This window comes from Taudactylus pleione, unplaced genomic scaffold, assembly GCF_031769625.1.
Source record: "Taudactylus pleione unplaced genomic scaffold, aTauple2 ptg000440l, whole genome shotgun sequence".
In the NCBI taxonomy this organism is placed as follows: Eukaryota; Metazoa; Chordata; class Amphibia; order Anura; family Myobatrachidae; genus Taudactylus; species Taudactylus pleione.
Genome location: NW_028284842.1, coordinates 711283 through 729352, shown reverse-complemented (window position 1 = coordinate 729352; position 18070 = coordinate 711283). Strand labels below are relative to the sequence as shown.

Genomic DNA, 18070 nt, shown 5'->3' with positions numbered 1-18070 from the left:
TAATAAGCCCACTGTGTGTATACAAGCTCTGTGACTGGGCATAAGCCCACTGTGTGTATACAAGCTCCGTGACTGGGCATAAGCCCACTGTGTGTATACAAGCTCCGTGACTTACTGGGCATAAGCCCACTGTATATACAAGCTCCGTGACTGGGCATAAGCCCACTGTGTATACGAGCTCCGTGACTGGGCATAAGCCCACTGTGTGTATACAAGCTCCATGACTGAGCATAAGCCCACTGTGTATACAAGCTCCGTGACTTACTGTTCAATAAGCCCACTGTGTATACAAGCTCCGTGACCTGCATAAGCCCACTGTGTATACAAGCTCCATGACTTACTGTTCAATAAGCCCATTGTTTGTATACAAGCTCCGTGACTGGGCATAAGCCCACTGTGAGTATACAAGCTCCGTGACTTGGCATAAGCCCACTGTGTGTATACAAGCTTCGTGACTGGGCATAAGCCCACTGTGTATACAACCTCCATGACTGAGCATAAGCCCACTGTGTATACAAGCTCCGTGACCTGGCATAAGCCCATTGTGTGTATACAAGCTCTGTGACTGGGCATAAGCCCACTGTGTATACAAGCTCCGTGACTGGGCATAAGCCCACTGTGTGTATACAAGCTCCGTGACTGGGCATAAGCCCACTGTGTGTATACAAGCTTCGTGACTGGGCATAAGCCCACTGTGTGTATACAAGCTCCGTGACTGGGCATAAACCCACTGTGTATACAAGCTCTGTGACTGGGCATAAGCCCACTGTGTGTATACAAGCTCTGTGACTCCAGTTCATGGTGAGTGGTAATAAATAAATATTAGAAATAAATACATAATACTATCATTAAGTAGTTATTGTACAATTTAGTGATTTTGTTAATATGGATCACGACAACGAACAGAGAGGAGAGCAGAAGCCGCAGCAAATGCTAACATTGCAACTGCTGGATGTCCATCACTATCATCTAAAGCTGATGCTCAAGGGTGTAGATGCTTTCAAAATTAGGATATCTGAAATAAAAAAATCTAGATTTCACAGGGGTAAAGACCAAGGAGTCACGGTGCTTGTATACACAGAGAGCTATGGCCCAAGGAGTCACAGTGCATGTATACACAGAGGGCTATGGCCCAAGGAGTCACAGTGCTTATATACACAGAGGGCTATGGCCCAAGGACTCACGGTGCTTGTATAAACAAAGGGCTATGGCCCAAGGAGTCACAGTGTTTGTATACACAGAGAGCTATGGCCCAAGGAGTCACAGTGCTTGTATACACAGAGGGCTATGGCCCAAGGAGTCATGGTGCTTATACACAGAGGGGTATGGCCCAAGGAGTCACGGTGCTTGTATACACAGAGGGCTACTGCCCAAGGAGTCACAGTGCTTATATACACAGAGGGCTATGGCCCGAGGAGTCACAGTGCTTGTATACACAGAGGGCTATGGCCCAAGGAGTCATGGTGCTTATACACAGAGGGCTATGGCCCAAGGAGTCACGGTGCTTATATACACAGAGGGCTATGGCCAAAGGAGTCACAATGCTTATATACACAGAGGGCTATGGCCTGAGGAGTCACAGTGCTTATGCACACAGAGGGCTACTGCCCAAGGAGTCATAGTGCTTATATACACAGAGGGCTATTACCCAAGGAGTCACAGTGCTTATACACACAGAGGGCTATGGCCCAAGGAGTCACAGTGCTTATATACACAGAGGGCTATGGCCCAAGGAGTCATGGTGTTTGTATACACAGAGGGCTATGGCCCAAGGAGTCATGGTGCTTATACACAGAGGGCTATGGCCCAAGGAGTTACAGTGCTTATACATGGAGGGCTATGGCCCAAGGACTCATGGTGCTTGTATACACAGAGGGCTATGGCGCAAGGAGTCACAGTGCACGTATACACAGAGGGCAATGGCCCAAGGAGTCACAGTGGCTGTATACACAGAGGGCTATGGCGCAAGGAGTCACAGTGCACGTATACACAGAGGGCAATGGCCCAAGGAGTCACAGTGGCTGTATACACAGAGGGTATGGCCCAAGGAGTCACAGTGCTTATATACACAGAGGGCTATGGCCCAAGGAGTCACAGTGCTTATACACACAGAGGGCTATGGCCCAAGGAGTCACAGTGCTTATATACACAGAGGGCTATGGCCCAAGGAGTCACAGTGCTTGTATGCACAGAGGGCTATGGCCCAAGGAGTCACTGCTTATATACACAGAGGGCTATGGCCCAAGGAGTCATGGTGCTTGTATACACAGAGGGCTTATATCAAAGAAATCACTGTGCTTGTAAGCACATTAGAGTACAGCACAAAATAAAATGCTCAGCTCCGCACAGCTTGAAGCTGGTGCCAAGAACCGGGTGCCGCATATTTTATCGAGGCCGAAAGTCACCCAAGTCTTGTGAGAATCTGACGTTGGCCGGGTGATGTTCGGCCTCGAGGTGGAATCCAAGTCAGATGGAAACAGCCGACTTGAGCTTGGGTGTACTCGGATTCCACCTGTTCAGAGCGTTTGGATTCCTCCGAATCCGAACTGCTCATCTCTTCTTCAGAGTCTGCAAGAGCTATTGGTGTATCAACAATGGGTGCAGGGTGTGCAGTGCACATGGACCCCTGGTTGTGGGAGACTCACACCGCACACCCTAAACCCTCTGTCCCACATCGGCGCTACAGTAGCGGCAAAAATCAAAGGGAAAATAGCCACTGCAACATTTACCCGTAATTTGAACACACGCAGTAGAGGTGTCTCCTGGATCGCGGTGAGGGCGCCATGTTACTGGAGACCTGTGCATGAACAGTAGACTTTGGCTCAATGTCTCAGAGAGGAGGGGGCCAATACAGAGTAGTCTACACACCAGACCTCTCCTCTTTAAAACCACCCCTGGCAAGAGCGGATGGAAAGATAAAGGAATTGTCCATCTCCCAATCTTTCCAGGACGTAGTGTGGAGCTCCCATGGTATATACAAGATTTTGCTGTGTGGAGAGAAATTAAACCTCAGACAGGAAATGTCGTGACTCGCGATCTTTCGTCTCTGCTATGAGTGGAATCCCCGCGCCGGCGCCATTTCACTCCGGCTGTGGAGAGTGAACAGGGAGGGTGGGTAGTTTAGGGTTGGGCTACTGTCCTGATCTATCTGGGCTGGTGCTGTCTGCTGTGTCCATCTGGGCTGCTGTGCTGTCTGCTGTGTCCATCTGGGCTGCTGTGCTGTGTCCATCTGGGCTGGTGCTGTCTGCTGTGTCCATCTGGGCTGGTGCTGACTGCTATGTCCATCTGGGCTGGTGCTGACTGCTATGTCCAACTGGGCTGGTGCTGTCTGCTGTGTCCATCTGGGTTGCTGTGCTGTCTGATGTTTCCATCTGGGCTGGTGCTGTCTGCTGTGTCCATCTGGGCTGCTGTGCTGTGTCCATCTGGGCTGTTGTGCTGTGTCCATCTGGGATGCTGTGCTGTGTCCATCTGGGCTGCTGTGCTGTGTCCATCTGAGATGGTGCTGTCTGCTGTGTCCATCTGGGCTGGTGCTGTGTCCATCTGGGCTGGTAGTGTGCTGTGTCCATCTGGGCTGGTGCTGTGCTGTGTCCATCTGGGCTGCTGTGCTGTGTCCATCTGGGCTGTTGTGCTGTGTCCATCTGGGATGCTGTGCTGTGTCTATCTGGGCTGCTGTGCTGTGTCCATCTGGGCTGGTAGTGTGCTGTGTCCATCTGGGCTGGTGCTGTCTGCTGTGTCCATCTGGGCTGGTGCTGTGCTGTGTCCATCTGGGCTGGTAGTGTGCTGTGTCCACCTGGGCTGGTGCTGTCTGCTGTGTCCATCTGGGCTGCTGTGCTGTGCTGTGTCCATCTGGGCTGGTAGTGTGCTGTGTCCATCTGGGCTGGTGCTGTCTGCTGTGTCCATCTGGGCTGCTGTGCTGTGTCCATCTGAGCTGGTAGTGTGCTGTGTCCATCTGGGCTGGTGCTGTGCTGTGTCCATCTGGGCTGGTGCTGTGCTGCGTCCATCTGGGCTGCTGTGCTGTGTCCATCTGGGCTGTTGTGCTGTGTCCATCTGGGATGCTGTGCTGTGTCCATCTGGGCTGCAGTGCTGTGTCCATCTGGGCTGGTAGTGTGCTGTGTCCATCTGGGCTGGTGCTGTCTGCTGTGTCCATCTGGACTGGTGCTGTGCTGTGTCCATCTGGGCTGGTAGTGTGCTGTGTCCATCTGGGCTGGTGCTGTCTGCTGTGTCCATCTGGGCTGCTGTGCTGTGTCCATCTGGGCTGTTGTGCTGTGTCCATCTGGGATGCTGTGCTGTGTCCATCTGGGATGCTGTGCTGTGTCCATCTGGGATGCTGTGCTGTGTCCATCTGAGCTGGTGATGTCTGCTGTGTCCATCTGGGCTGGTGCTGTGTCCATCTGGGCTGGTGCTGTCTGCTGTGTCCATCTGGGCTGCTGTGCTGTGTCCATCTGGGCTGTTGTGCTGTGTCCATCTGGGATGCTTTGCTGTGTCCATCTGGGATGCTGTGCTGTGTCCATCTGGGATGCTGTGCTGTGTCCATCTGGGCTGCTGTGCTGTGTCCATCTGGGCTGGTAGTGTGCTGTGTCCATCTGGGCTGGTGCTGTCTGCTGTGTCCATCTGGGCTGGTGCTGTGCTGTGTCCATCTGGGCTGGTAGTGTGCTGTGTCCACCTGGGCTGGTGCTGTCTGCTGTGTCCATCTGGGCTGCTGTGCTGTGCTGTGTCCATCTGGGCTGGTAGTGTGCTGTGTCCATCTGGGCTGGTGCTGTCTGCTGTGTCCATCTGGGCTGCTGTGCTGTGTCCATCTGAGCTGGTAGTGTGCTGTGTCCATCTGGGCTGGTGCTGTGCTGTGTCCATCTGGGCTGGTGCTGTGCTGCGTCCATCTGGGCTGCTGTGCTGTGTCCATCTGGGCTGTTGTGCTGTGTCCATCTGGGATGCTGTGCTGTGTCCATCTGGGCTGCAGTGCTGTGTCCATCTGGGCTGGTAGTGTGCTGTGTCCATCTGGGCTGGTGCTGTCTGCTGTGTCCATCTGGACTGGTGCTGTGCTGTGTCCATCTGGGCTGGTAGTGTGCTGTGTCCATCTGGGCTGGTGCTGTCTGCTGTGTCCATCTGGGCTGCTGTGCTGTGTCCATCTGGGCTGTTGTGCTGTGTCCATCTGGGATGCTGTGCTGTGTCCATCTGGGATGCTGTGCTGTGTCCATCTGGGATGCTGTGCTGTGTCCATCTGGGCTGGTGCTGTGTCCATCTGGGCTGGTGCTGTCTGCTGTGTCCATCTGGGCTGCTGTGCTGCGTCCATCTGGGCTGCTGTGCTGTGTCCATCTGGGCTGCTGTGCTGTGTCCATCTGGGCTGTTGTGCTGTGTCCATCTGGGCTGCTGTGCTGTGTCCATCTGGGCTGGTAGTGTGCTGTGTCCATCTGGGCTGGTGCTGTCTGCTGTGTCCATCTGGACTGGTGCTGTGCTGTGTCCATCTGGGCTGGTAGTGTGCTGTGTCCATCTGGGCTGGTGCTGTCTGCTGTGTCCATCTGGACTGGTGCTGTGCTGTGTCCATCTGGGCTGGTAGTGTGCTGTGTCCATCTGGGCTGGTGCTGTCTGCTGTGTCCATCTGGGCTGCTGTGCTGTGTCCATCTGGGCTGTTGTGCTGTGTCCATCTGGGATGCTGTGCTGTGTCCATCTGGGATGCTGTGCTGTGTCCATCTGGGATGCTGTGCTGTGTCCATCTGAGCTGGTGATGTCTGCTGTGTCCATCTGGGCTGGTGCTGTGTCCATCTGGGCTGGTAGTGTGCTGTGTCCATCTGGGCTGGTGCTGACTGCTATGTCCATCTGGGCTGGTGCTGACTGCTATGTCCAACTGGGCTGGTGCTGTCTGCTGTGTCCATCTGGGTTGCTGTGCTGTCTGATGTTTCCATCTGGGCTGGTGCTGTCTGCTGTGTCCATCTGGGCTGCTGTGCTGTGTCCATCTGGGCTGTTGTGCTGTGTCCATCTGGGATGCTGTGCTGTGTCCATCTGGGCTGCTGTGCTGTGTCCATCTGAGATGGTGCTGTCTGCTGTGTCCATCTGGGCTGGTGCTGTGTCCATCTGGGCTGGTAGTGTGCTGTGTCCATCTGGGCTGGTGCTGTGCTGTGTCCATCTGGGCTGCTGTGCTGTGTCCATCTGGGCTGTTGTGCTGTGTCCATCTGGGATGCTGTGCTGTGTCCATCTGGGCTGCTGTGCTGTGTCCATCTGGGCTGGTAGTGTGCTGTGTCCATCTGGGCTGGTGCTGTCTGCTGTGTCCATCTGGGCTGGTGCTGTGCTGTGTCCATCTGGGCTGGTAGTGTGCTGTGTCCACCTGGGCTGGTGCTGTCTGCTGTGTCCATCTGGGCTGCTGTGCTGTGCTGTGTCCATCTGGGCTGGTAGTGTGCTGTGTCCATCTGGGCTGGTGCTGTCTGCTGTGTCCATCTGGGCTGCTGTGCTGTGTCCATCTGAGCTGGTAGTGTGCTGTGTCCATCTGGGCTGGTGCTGTGCTGTGTCCATCTGGGCTGGTGCTGTGCTGCGTCCATCTGGGCTGCTGTGCTGTGTCCATCTGGGCTGTTGTGCTGTGTCCATCTGGGATGCTGTGCTGTGTCCATCTGGGCTGCTGTGCTGTGTCCATCTGGGCTGGTAGTGTGCTGTGTCCATCTGGGCTGGTGCTGTCTGCTGTGTCCATCTGGACTGGTGCTGTGCTGTGTCCATCTGGGCTGGTAGTGTGCTGTGTCCATCTGGGCTGGTGCTGTCTGCTGTGTCCATCTGGACTGGTGCTGTGCTGTGTCCATCTGGGCTGTTGTGCTGTGTCCATCTGGGATGCTTTGCTGTGTCCATCTGGGATGCTTTGCTGTGTCCATCTGGGATGCTGTGCTGTGTCCATCTGGGATGCTGTGCTGTGTCCATCTGAGCTGGTGATGTCTGCTGTGTCCATCTGGGCTGGTGCTGTGTCCATCTGGGCTGGTAGTGTGCTGTGTCCACCTGGGCTGGTGCTGTCTGCTGTGTCCATCTGGGCTGCTGTGCTGTGCTGTGTCCATCTGGGCTGGTAGTGTGCTGTGTCCATCTGGGCTGGTGCTGTCTGCTGTGTCCATCTGGGCTGCTGTGCTGTGTCCATCTGAGCTGGTAGTGTGCTGTGTCCATCTGGGCTGGTGCTGTGCTGTGTCCATCTGGGCTGGTGCTGTGCTGCGTCCATCTGGGCTGCTGTGCTGTGTCCATCTGGGCTGTTGTGCTGTGTCCATCTGGGATGCTGTGCTGTGTCCATCTGGGCTGCTGTGCTGTGTCCATCTGGGCTGGTAGTGTGCTGTGTCCATCTGGGCTGGTGCTGTCTGCTGTGTCCATCTGGACTGGTGCTGTGCTGTGTCCATCTGGGCTGGTAGTGTGCTGTGTCCATCTGGGCTGGTGCTGTCTGCTGTGTCCATCTGGACTGGTGCTGTGCTGTGTCCATCTGGGCTGTTGTGCTGTGTCCATCTGGGATGCTTTGCTGTGTCCATCTGGGATGCTTTGCTGTGTCCATCTGGGATGCTGTGCTGTGTCCATCTGGGATGCTGTGCTGTGTCCATCTGAGCTGGTGATGTCTGCTGTGTCCATCTGGGCTGGTGCTGTGTCCATCTGGGCTGGTGCTGTGCTGTGTCCATCTGGGCTGGTGCTGTGCTGCGTCCATCTGGGCTGCTGTGCTGTGTCCATCTGGGCTGTTGTGCTGTGTCCATCTGGGATGCTGTGCTGTGTCCATCTGGGCTGCTGTGCTGTGTCCATCTGGGCTGGTAGTGTGCTGTGTCCATCTGGGCTGGTGCTGTCTGCTGTGTCCATCTGGACTGGTGCTGTGCTGTGTCCATCTGGGCTGGTAGTGTGCTGTGTCCATCTGGGCTGGTGCTGTCTGCTGTGTCCATCTGGACTGGTGCTGTGCTGTGTCCATCTGGGCTGTTGTGCTGTGTCCATCTGGGATGCTTTGCTGTGTCCATCTGGGATGCTGTGCTGTGTCCATCTGGGATGCTGTGCTGTGTCCATCTGAGCTGGTGATGTCTGCTGTGTCCATCTGGGCTGGTGCTGTGTCCATCTGGGCTGGTAGTGTGCTGTGTCCATCTGGGCTGGTGCTGTGTCCATCTGGGCTGGTAGTGTGCTGTGTCCATCTGGGCTGGTAGTGTGCTGTGTCCATCTGGGCTGGTAGTGTGCTGTGTCCATCTGGGATGCTGTGCTGTGTCCATCTGGGATGCTGTGCTGTGTCCATCTGAGCTGGTGATGTCTGCTGTGTCCATCTGGGCTGGTAGTGTGCTGTGTCCATCTGGGCTGGTAGTGTGCTGTGTCCATCTGGGATGCTGTGCTGTGTCCATCTGGGATGCTGTGCTGTGTCCATCTGAGCTGGTGATGTCTGCTGTGTCCATCTGGGCTGGTAGTGTGCTGTGTCCATCTGGGCTGGCAGCGTGCTGCCTGTGTTGTCAATCGCTTCTGCCTCAGTCAGGGCTCCGGGTCCCAAGTTCTGGACAAAAATAAATAAATCAAAAGTGTATTTTTTTTCTGTGTGTGTAAAGCCAGTTTGTGTATGGGATCATTTCCATGTCCAGTGCACATTGGCAGCTTGTTTTATGGGGGTCCACACAAACCATTTATTTCAGCCACAAGTCGCAGTCCCTGTTGCTGAAATGATTGGTTTGTTAAACTGTCCTGTTTCATATACAACATAAAGGTGGGTGGAAGGGCCCAAGGACTATTCCATCTTGCACCTCTTTTCTCTGCATTATGTGCTGTTTGGGCCATTGCTGCCTGACATTTTTAATTTGATTGTTTATGACTGTCCATAAATTGTAATGGCCACACTCAGCAGCTCCTGTATGTCCTTTTCATTTATTAAAAATGGCCCCATGTTAGTGCCGCCCACTGCTGTCGCTTAGTTTAATCAGCCAGCTAGCTGGATGCAACATTTTGGCCCTGGGCCTAACATACTGTAGATGAAAAAAATCAATATTGTGAGCTGTGAGGTGGTCAAAATTGACTGCAAATGACTGAGAATAAAAGTTATTAAGGTTAATAATACTGTAGGAACAATGGAGCTCATTCAGACCTGCTCGCAAGATGCGGTCGCTCATTGGCGTAAAGGATCCTGATATTCAAATTCCTCAATCGCACTGCGCGGCGTAAGGACGCCCTCTGTGTCTTAGCGAGCTACGGCATTGTGCGCTCGCTAGTGTATAAAGACGCCCCCTTTCCCCTCGCAACACATGTCATCTCCTGGATTTGTTTGATTAATCATAATATCCAGAGCCATCGGAGCAGCTCGCAGCCCTTGAGGTAGCCTTTCCCCGCTGCAAGCACTGCAATTAGTGTGGGCTGAAATACCTGCAGGTGACGTGTACAATGACGCTACTTTGCTAATTATACACGCCCATTAAACGGCGTTTTGTTGGCCTGACACGCCTGCGTTCACAACACCACTCCCCTGTTCACAAGCACCTTCCCCTGTTACCACCCACAAATGGCGCAATCTGTCACTCATAGCAGCGACCTGATAATGGCTTACAAGCAAACAAAATCAGATCGCAAACACTGGCTTGTGCACGCGCACTGTGAATTATACGCATGCACAGACGGGCGAAAATCGCTCAGAGCGAGCCAGTGCGACTTAGTGACCGGGTCTGAATCAGGTCCAAAAACAGGCCCAAATTATGTGGTTTTACCTGTTTTTATCATTTTTTGAAAAAAGATCCAGATCCAAAACCAAAACACGGAAGGGTGGTTTTGCAAAACCAGATCCAGATCCAAAACACAAAGGAGATACAGATCCAAAACCGAAAACTAGAGATGTGCGCCGACCCCCGTGTTTTTGGTTTTGGTTTTGGATCTGGATCTCCCCTGGTTTTGGATCTGGATGTTGTTTTGGATCTGTTTCCTTGGTGTTTTGTTTTTAGGTTTTGGTTTTGGATCTGTATTTTTTCCTAAAAAATTATATAAACAGCTAAAACCACATAATTTGGGCCTATATTTGTTCCTACAGTATTATTAACCTTAATAACAATCATTTTCAGGCATTTCTTGGAATTTTAACCACCTCACATCTCACAATATTGATTTCACTATTTTTCACCAATATAGGCCAAAGGCTGCAGCGAGCTGGCCGGCTAAAGTAAGTGACAGAGCAGCGGCACAAACGCACGGCAGTATAAAAAAATATCAGACATCTATGAAATGAGCCATTGCCACACAGCAGTGGCAGACAGGATGGCAGTATAATAAACTATAATAATGTCAGTCGGCAATGCCCCAAATTGTGCCAAATGTAAAGGAAAGATGGAATTGTCCCTCCCACCCACTCTTATGTGGGATAATAAAAAGGACCTGCACAGTGTAACAAACCAATCACTTTATCCACTAGGACTGACACTTTCGTGGTTGAACTCCTTGGTTTGTGTGGGCCCCACAAACATTTTTTTGGAAGGGTGTTGGTGTGCTGGTCCAAACTGCTGGCAGCTGATACTGTACTGCTTGTTATTAATTTACAAATTATAATTTTGTTAAACAAATTGAATGAACTCGCTGCAAATTACGTAACAGGGAGGAGGTGCGTAGATGGTTAACGTCCCTTCCTCTGCTAACTTTGGCTTTACAGATGGAACAGATGTCGTCACAACTGTTATCAGAATTGAAAGTAAAATAATTCCAGACCCAAGACGTTGCTTTTCTGGCTTTCTTTTTATCATTAGCAAGAACTGCTGCCACTGGTGGCAGATTTACGCAAACCACGTCCTTATCATCAACATCCACATTAGCGTCAGATAGGACACAAATTTCCCCCTCATCCTCCTTTTGCACTTCCTCCACACTATCATCCTCATTTATTTTTTATTATTTCACCATCTAATACTAGCACAGAAGTCATGGCGTCAGTGTTCAACTGTGAAAGTGGGTGAAAGCTGTTATACTTACTTCCTCTATCAAAGGACTGTTTACTAGTCAATTGTTTTTTTAAATTACTTCTGACCACAAATGAGGATGTTGATGATGATGCAGGTGTTGGTGTTGGAGATCGAAGGCGCTTGGATCCCACAGAGAGGGAGCAGGTAGGTGACACATAGTTTTGGAACTTGGCGAAATTTGATGAATGCGCTCCAAGTGATGTAACAAGGGGAAGGTTCCTAGGTGGTTTAGGTCCTTTCATCTACTCACTCTTGCTTGGCAACGGTCACATATGGCTTGACAACGGTTGTCCGGATAGGGGTGGAAATAATTCCACACGTGAGAAGTGGATTTTTTTGTCTTTTGTCCCAGCATGACAACAATGGGCTATGGATTTTTAAATCCATGAGCAACAGCTGTTGCCTTACTTACACAAAGGACATCCTAGGCATCAACATCCTCATCACCAACATCTTCATCATCAACATCCTCATCATCCTTAGCGCCTTCAACTACCAAAATATCCTCCTCCATGTGCAATTCCACAGAAGCATCCTCGATGACTATGTCTGCAAGATGTTGACTGCCCTTCCCCACATTTACAGAGGGCACACAAATGTTGGAACTTGGAGGATCCTCCAGTACACTAGTATTTAGGTCTGGCTCACACATGGCAACCGCGGACACACTTGCACTCTCCTTTGGGATTTGGGATTTTGATTTCTCAGGGCACACAGTTGTTTTTTCCAAAGGGCTATCAGAATCAGCAGTCTTCCTAAAGAAAGGCCAAGGCCTTATCCTTTTCTTCGTGTAGTGAATGGCATATTGCCAATTTTTTTTGGCAAATTTCCTTTAAAAATTTTTTTCTTGACTTCATTACAAATAGCTTTACCATATCAATGGCGTGACTTAAGCCCTGAGGCATGGGCCTTCATAGAGGATGAGGAAGTTGACGGCCTTGCACTGCTGGCGGCAGCTACAACATGTGGTTCTTGGCCTTGCTCTCCTGTCATGTCACAGCCCGCCATATTTTCTGCGGTCTTGAAGCATTGTCACAAGCACCAATAGTGCAGTCATGCGCACACAGAAAAATATTAGACAAAAAAAGACAATTTATTTTATTTTTTTTCAGATCCAGAACTTGAGCCCAGAGCACCGATTGATCACGACTGGAGTCGGTCAGCACTAGGTTGCGTTGCCGACTTGCTAGATCTTGTGCGGCTAAGCCTAACACGCACAGACACACAGACAATTATTTTAAAAAAAAGACAATATATGTTGTTGTTTTTTCCAGCTCCAGAACTTGGGCCCAGAGCACAGATTGATGACAACTGGAGTCAGGCAGCACTAGGTTGTGTTGCTGACTTACCCTATCTTGTGTGGTTATGCCTAACATGCACACAGACAAATATATTACACAAAAAAAAAAAATTTTGGGGGGGTGTCCAGAACTTGAGCCCAGATAGACGCAGCAGACAGCACCAACCCAGATGGATCAACAACAGACTAGATGGACGCAGCAGACAGTACAGTGACAGCACCAGCCCTGATGGATCAGCAACAGCCCAGATGGACACAGCAGACAGCAGTAGCACCAGCCCTGATGGATCAGCAACAGCCCAGGACACAGCAGACAGAACAGGACACAGCAGACAGAACAGCACATCACCTCTCCCAGCCCTACACTACCCACCCTCTCTGTTCAGTCTCCAAAGCAAGAGTGAAATGGCGCCCACCGCATCACTTATATTTATAGAGACGAAAGCTCGCGAGCCGCGAGATTTCGTCTCTATGATTTTGCCTCGATTTGAGAGATCAGAGTAAGGCGGGAAACTCCGAGCTGGCTTGGATCCAACTCAGATCTACAAAATTCAGGTGGGATCGGATCTCTGAAAACCGAACCCGCTCATCTCTACCGAAAACAAAACTAAAACACGGGGGTCGGCGCACATCCCTAGTTTTGGAACATATAAATCTGTAACTGTATATGAGTGTAATTGTTTACACAGAGCTGAATGCAGATCAGTTTGCGCAGAGCATCTCGCATGTTTTTGCTCATTCTCTGGAACCAATCATAGGTAGCTACAGGCAATGCAGACTGAATGCACCCGTGCCGGTGACTGCAGAGGTGTAACTGGGATGTTCAGTCATTCTCACATAAAGTCAGCGGCGGTGTGATGTGCTGACGGTATTGCGGGCTGTGCAGAATTGAGAGTACACATAAGACAGATGGCGCCAGCGATAATGGTGACCAAGCGTACAGACAGGCCCAGCTGCGGAGATATGTATATAATCCTGTATGTGGGCGAATATGCGCATTTAGTTCAGTGTAAGCAATGCAGGAGCAATTACAGCCGACTTTCATTCATCTCTGTATAGGCCCCACTATATATTTAGTAGGGGTGTGCACCGGCCACTTTTCGTGTTTTGTGTTTTGGTTTTGGATCTGGATCTTTCTTCGTGTTTTGGATCTGGATTGGTTTTGCCAAAACCACCCTTCCGTGTTTTGGGTTCTGGGTTTTGTGTTTTGGATCTGTATTTTTTTGAAAAAAAGCATAAAAACAGCTAAAATCACAGAATTTGTCGGTTTTTCTGGTCCTATGCTATTATTAACCTCAATAACCTTAATTTCCACTCATTTCCAGTCTATTCTGAACACCTCACACCTCACAATAGTGTTTTTATGTCCAAAAGGTTGCACCGAGGTAGCTGGATGACTATGCTTAGCGACACGAGTGGGCGGCACAAACACGTGGCCCATCTAGGAGTGACACTGCAGTGGCAGACAGGATGGCATTGAAAAACTAGGCCCCAAACTGTACATAATGCAAAGAAAAAAAAGAGGTGCAAGATGGAATTGTCCTTGGGCCCTCCCACCCACCCTTATGTTGTATAAACAGGACATGCACACTTTAACAAACCAATCATTTCAGCGCCAGGGTCTGCCACACGACTGTGGCTGAAATGATTGGTTCGTTTGGGCCCCCACAAAACAAGCTGGCAATTAATCTGTCCCTGCACAAACTGGCTCTACGGAGGCAAGATGTCGTCCTCATCCTCCTCATCCACCGATTCCTTGGATAAAACAGGAAAAAGGGATTTAGGTGTCCCTGGACTGCTTACGGTCTTAGCCAAAGTTTCTGAACTTGACAGTAACTTTTTATGAACGCGCTGCAGGTGCCGTATAAGGGAGGATGTTCCTAGGTGGTTAACGTCCCTACCCCTACTTATTTCACCTTTACATATGGTACATATGGCAAGACAGTTGTTGTCCGGATTTGGATAGAAATATTGCCAGACTAAAGAGGTGGAATGTTTGGTCTTCTGCCCAGGCATGACCGTGATGGGCTTTTTCATCCCACGGACAACAACTGTCTCCCCCGGAGCCTGATTTAAATAAACCACATCACCATCAGAATCCTCCTCGCCAACTTCCTCCTCAGTGCCAGCTACACCAGTATCCTCATCCTGTTGTACTTCAACAGTGACATCTTCAATTTGCATATCAGCAAGTGGACTGTGGGTGCTCCTTTCAGCACTTGCAGGGGGCGTGCAAATGGTGGAAAGAGCCACCTCTTCCCGTCCAGTGCTGGGAAGGTCAGGCATTGCAACCGCTGCCACACTTGGACTCTCCATGGGGATTTGTGATATCTTCTTAGAATGCACAGTTCTTTGCTGTGCTTTTGCCAGCTAAACTCGTTTGATTTTTTTAGCGGGAGGAGGGCTTCCATCGTCATGTGAAGCTGAACCACTAGTCATGAACATAGGGAAAGACCTTAGCCGTTCCTTGCCACTCCGTGTCGTAAATGGCATATTGGCAAGTTTATGTTTCTCTTCAGATGATGTAAATGTTTTTTTCAAGGTCATTTTCCTGAACTTTGTCATTTGTGATTGTATGTGCCCTCTACTATGACATTGGGCATCGGCCTTGGCAGACGACGTTGATGGCATGTTATCGTCTATGTCATGACTAGTGGCAGCAGCTTCAGCACTAGGAGGAAGTGGTTCTTGATCTTTCCCTATTTTATTTTTATCGGAGAAAGTTTGGTCCTCCATTTATGTTATATTGATATATACGTGCGGCTAAGGCGCACACAAACACAGAAAATAATTTTTTATTTTTGTTGGAGACTAGTGCACTTTGTGGGTTACACCACCATTTAAGAAATGAGCCAGCCGGCCCTTTACTTATGGGAAACAGGCGCACGCTTGGCGCTGCTCCTTTGTTGATGCACGTGCAGCCACAGTGCACACAATTCACAAACACAGAAAATAATTTTTTATTTTGTTTGGAGTGCCCTTTGGGGGTTACAGCACCCTTTAGCGGTCAATCAAGCTGGCCCTTTATTTATGGGACACAGGCGCACGCTTGGCACTACTTTGTTGATGCACGTGCGGCTACTGCGCACACAATTCACAAACAAAAAAATATATTTTTTATTTTGTTTGGAGTGCCCTTTGGGGGTTACAGCACCCTTTAACGGACAAGCCATCCCTTTACTTATGACACAGGCGCACGCTTGGCACTACTTTGTTGATGCACGTGCGGCTACTGCGCACACAATTCACAAACACAGAAAATATTTTTTTATTTTGTTTGGAGTGTACTTTGGTGGTTACAGCACCCTTTAACAGTCAAGCCAGCCGGCCCTTTACTTATGACACAGGCGCACGCTTGGCACTACTTTGTTGATGCACATGCGGCTACTGCGCACACAATTCACAAACACAAAAAAATATATTTTTTTACTTTGTTTGGAGTCCCCTTTGGGGGTTACAGCACCCTTTAACGGACAAGCCAGCCGGCCTTTTACTTATGGGACACAGGCGCACGCTTGGCGCTGCTCCTTCGTTGATGCACGTGCAGCCACAGTGCACACAATTCACAAACACAGAAACATTTTTTTTATTTTGTTTGGAGTGCACTTTGGGGGTTACAGCACCCTTTAGCGGTCAATCCAGCTGGCCCTTTATTTATGGGACACAGGCGCACGCTTGGCACTACTTTGTTGATACACGTGCGGCTACTGCGCACACAATTCACAAACACAAAAAAATATATTTTTTTATTTTGTTTGGAGTGCCCTTTGGGGGTTACAGTAACCTTTAATGGACAAGCCAGCCGGCCTTTTACTTATGGGACACAGGCGCACGCTTGGCGCTGCTCCTTTGTTGATGCACGTGCAGCCACAGTGCACACAATTCACAAACACGGAAAAAATATTTATTTTTTTAACACTTGGGGGGAGCACCCCTGATGGACAGAGCACCCCCTGGACAACACTACAGCACCCCTTTAGGACTGGGACACTGCACAGGACTTTGGAGTGGACACTGCCCCTATGGACAACAGCAGCACAGCGCAGCACAGCACAACACTACACTGCACTACACTACACTACACAGCCCAGCCAGCCCTAACTCCCACCCTCCCTCTTTACTGTCCACAGCCGAGTGAGAAAATGGCGCCGACGCGGATACCTTATATAGGATCCAAAACCCGCGAGACCCGGAAGGCGGGATGATGACGTTTTGCCTCGATTTCAGATCCGAGTCAGGCGGGAAAAGTCGAGCCTGACTCGGATCGGCCTCGGATCGGGGGGGCTCTTGGGGGTTCGGATTTCAGAAATCCGAACCCGCTCACCCCTAATATTTAGTAAATGTTCTCCGTTCATGTCAGAACAATATGATTATCCCCAGGACCAGGTACATATGTTGTCGCATAATTCCTATTTGCAGTGTTCCGCGCCAAGGTTACACGACCCACCCAATTAACACTAGCAGGGTTGCATAAAAATCTGAATTTTTAATTAACATTTTTTTTAAAGTAAACTGTTTAATTTAAGATGTTTACACCTTGTTTTAGTAATACATGAACAATTTTTGAAGTGAGAACAGTAACAAAATGAACAGAGTAATAGAATATATACACTAAACAGTTGCATCAAGAAGTACAATTAGGCTCTGTCTTTGTCCACGTCCTCACGTTTGTCCCCAACAGAAAAGGCTCTGTAGCATGCGACCAGCTCAGCTGCTTTTTCCTTTCCCATCTGTTGCGCGTTTTGGATTGTACAAAACCGTACGTTGAAAAAATCCTTTCAATTCCTGCACTTGATGAAACTGCGCTGAACGTCTGCTTCAGAGGATTTACTACAGAAGTGTCTAAGTGAAGCTGAGCTGCGTAGGACATCCACCAGGCGAGGAGATACTTGGCGTAAAATGTCCACTTCAAACATGTATGGTGCAAATGGTTTCATGGCTGCAAGAAAGTTGATGGCAACCGGCGTTATTTGCCAATTATTGGCATGAGCAAACTCTATAGCGGTCTCAATTTCAGCTGGACTAAGCTTTTCTCCCCTGTACCTAGTAGCACGTAGATTAGCCAGCAAGTGGGCATCTGTGAGAGCAATTTTAGCTCTTGCCTTTGCCATCTTTACTACATTGCTGTCCAATCTCTTCAAGATCATCCAACAGCTTCTTCCACACTTGTAGGAAAATCCAACCACAAGCACTGCGAGTAGTTCAGATGCCTTTCGATGTACTCGATTAACCAAATAAATAGTGGAGATGACGTATGATGCGAGCGGCCAGGGGGCGTTTTTTCCAAAATAGTGAGCACATGTTTCGTTCGCTCGTTCAGACATAGAGGCGTCAACAGACCGCAAATTGCGTCCGGCTCTGAATCAGGGCATGTTTTTTTTTTTTGCGAAGCGGACTTTTGGACGCTCGCATAGCTGTGGGTTACCACCGACAGCTTATGCGAGCGTCCATGATGACCATCGGGCTTGCGACGAGACCCTTGCGGTAGGGTCTCGGTGACCGCAAGCCCTGGAGTGATTTAGGCTCTATCAGAGCCAAAATCACTCCCACTGACATCACTAGTGATGTCGCTGGGGCCAGACCCAGACGGTAGGCGTTCCCATGGGAACGCCTCCGTCTGGGCAGCCACACCCCTGGCACACCCACCAAAGGGGGCATGCTGTCACTCTCCATCGACAGCACGCCCCCTTTGGTGCGAGACCTATAACGACGGCTACCCCGTTGTTATTCGGGTCTCGCGCATTCGCACGACGGAGGCGCTTCCATCGTGCGCATGTGCATTTGGGCAACATCAACCCGCTTGTGAGCGCTCAGCGCTCGCGAGCAGGTCTGAATGAGACCCTGTGTTCACTGTCATTTTCTGATGGAGATCTTGTTG

At 50.1% G+C, this 18070-nt stretch overlaps 1 protein-coding gene across 1 annotated transcript in view; it reads left to right on the top strand.

The window, feature by feature from the left end:
* The window catches only part of LOC148505736 (uncharacterized), a 155825-nt gene that overhangs the window by 124125 nt on the left and 13630 nt on the right, over positions 1-18070 (top strand). The window lies entirely within an intron of this gene.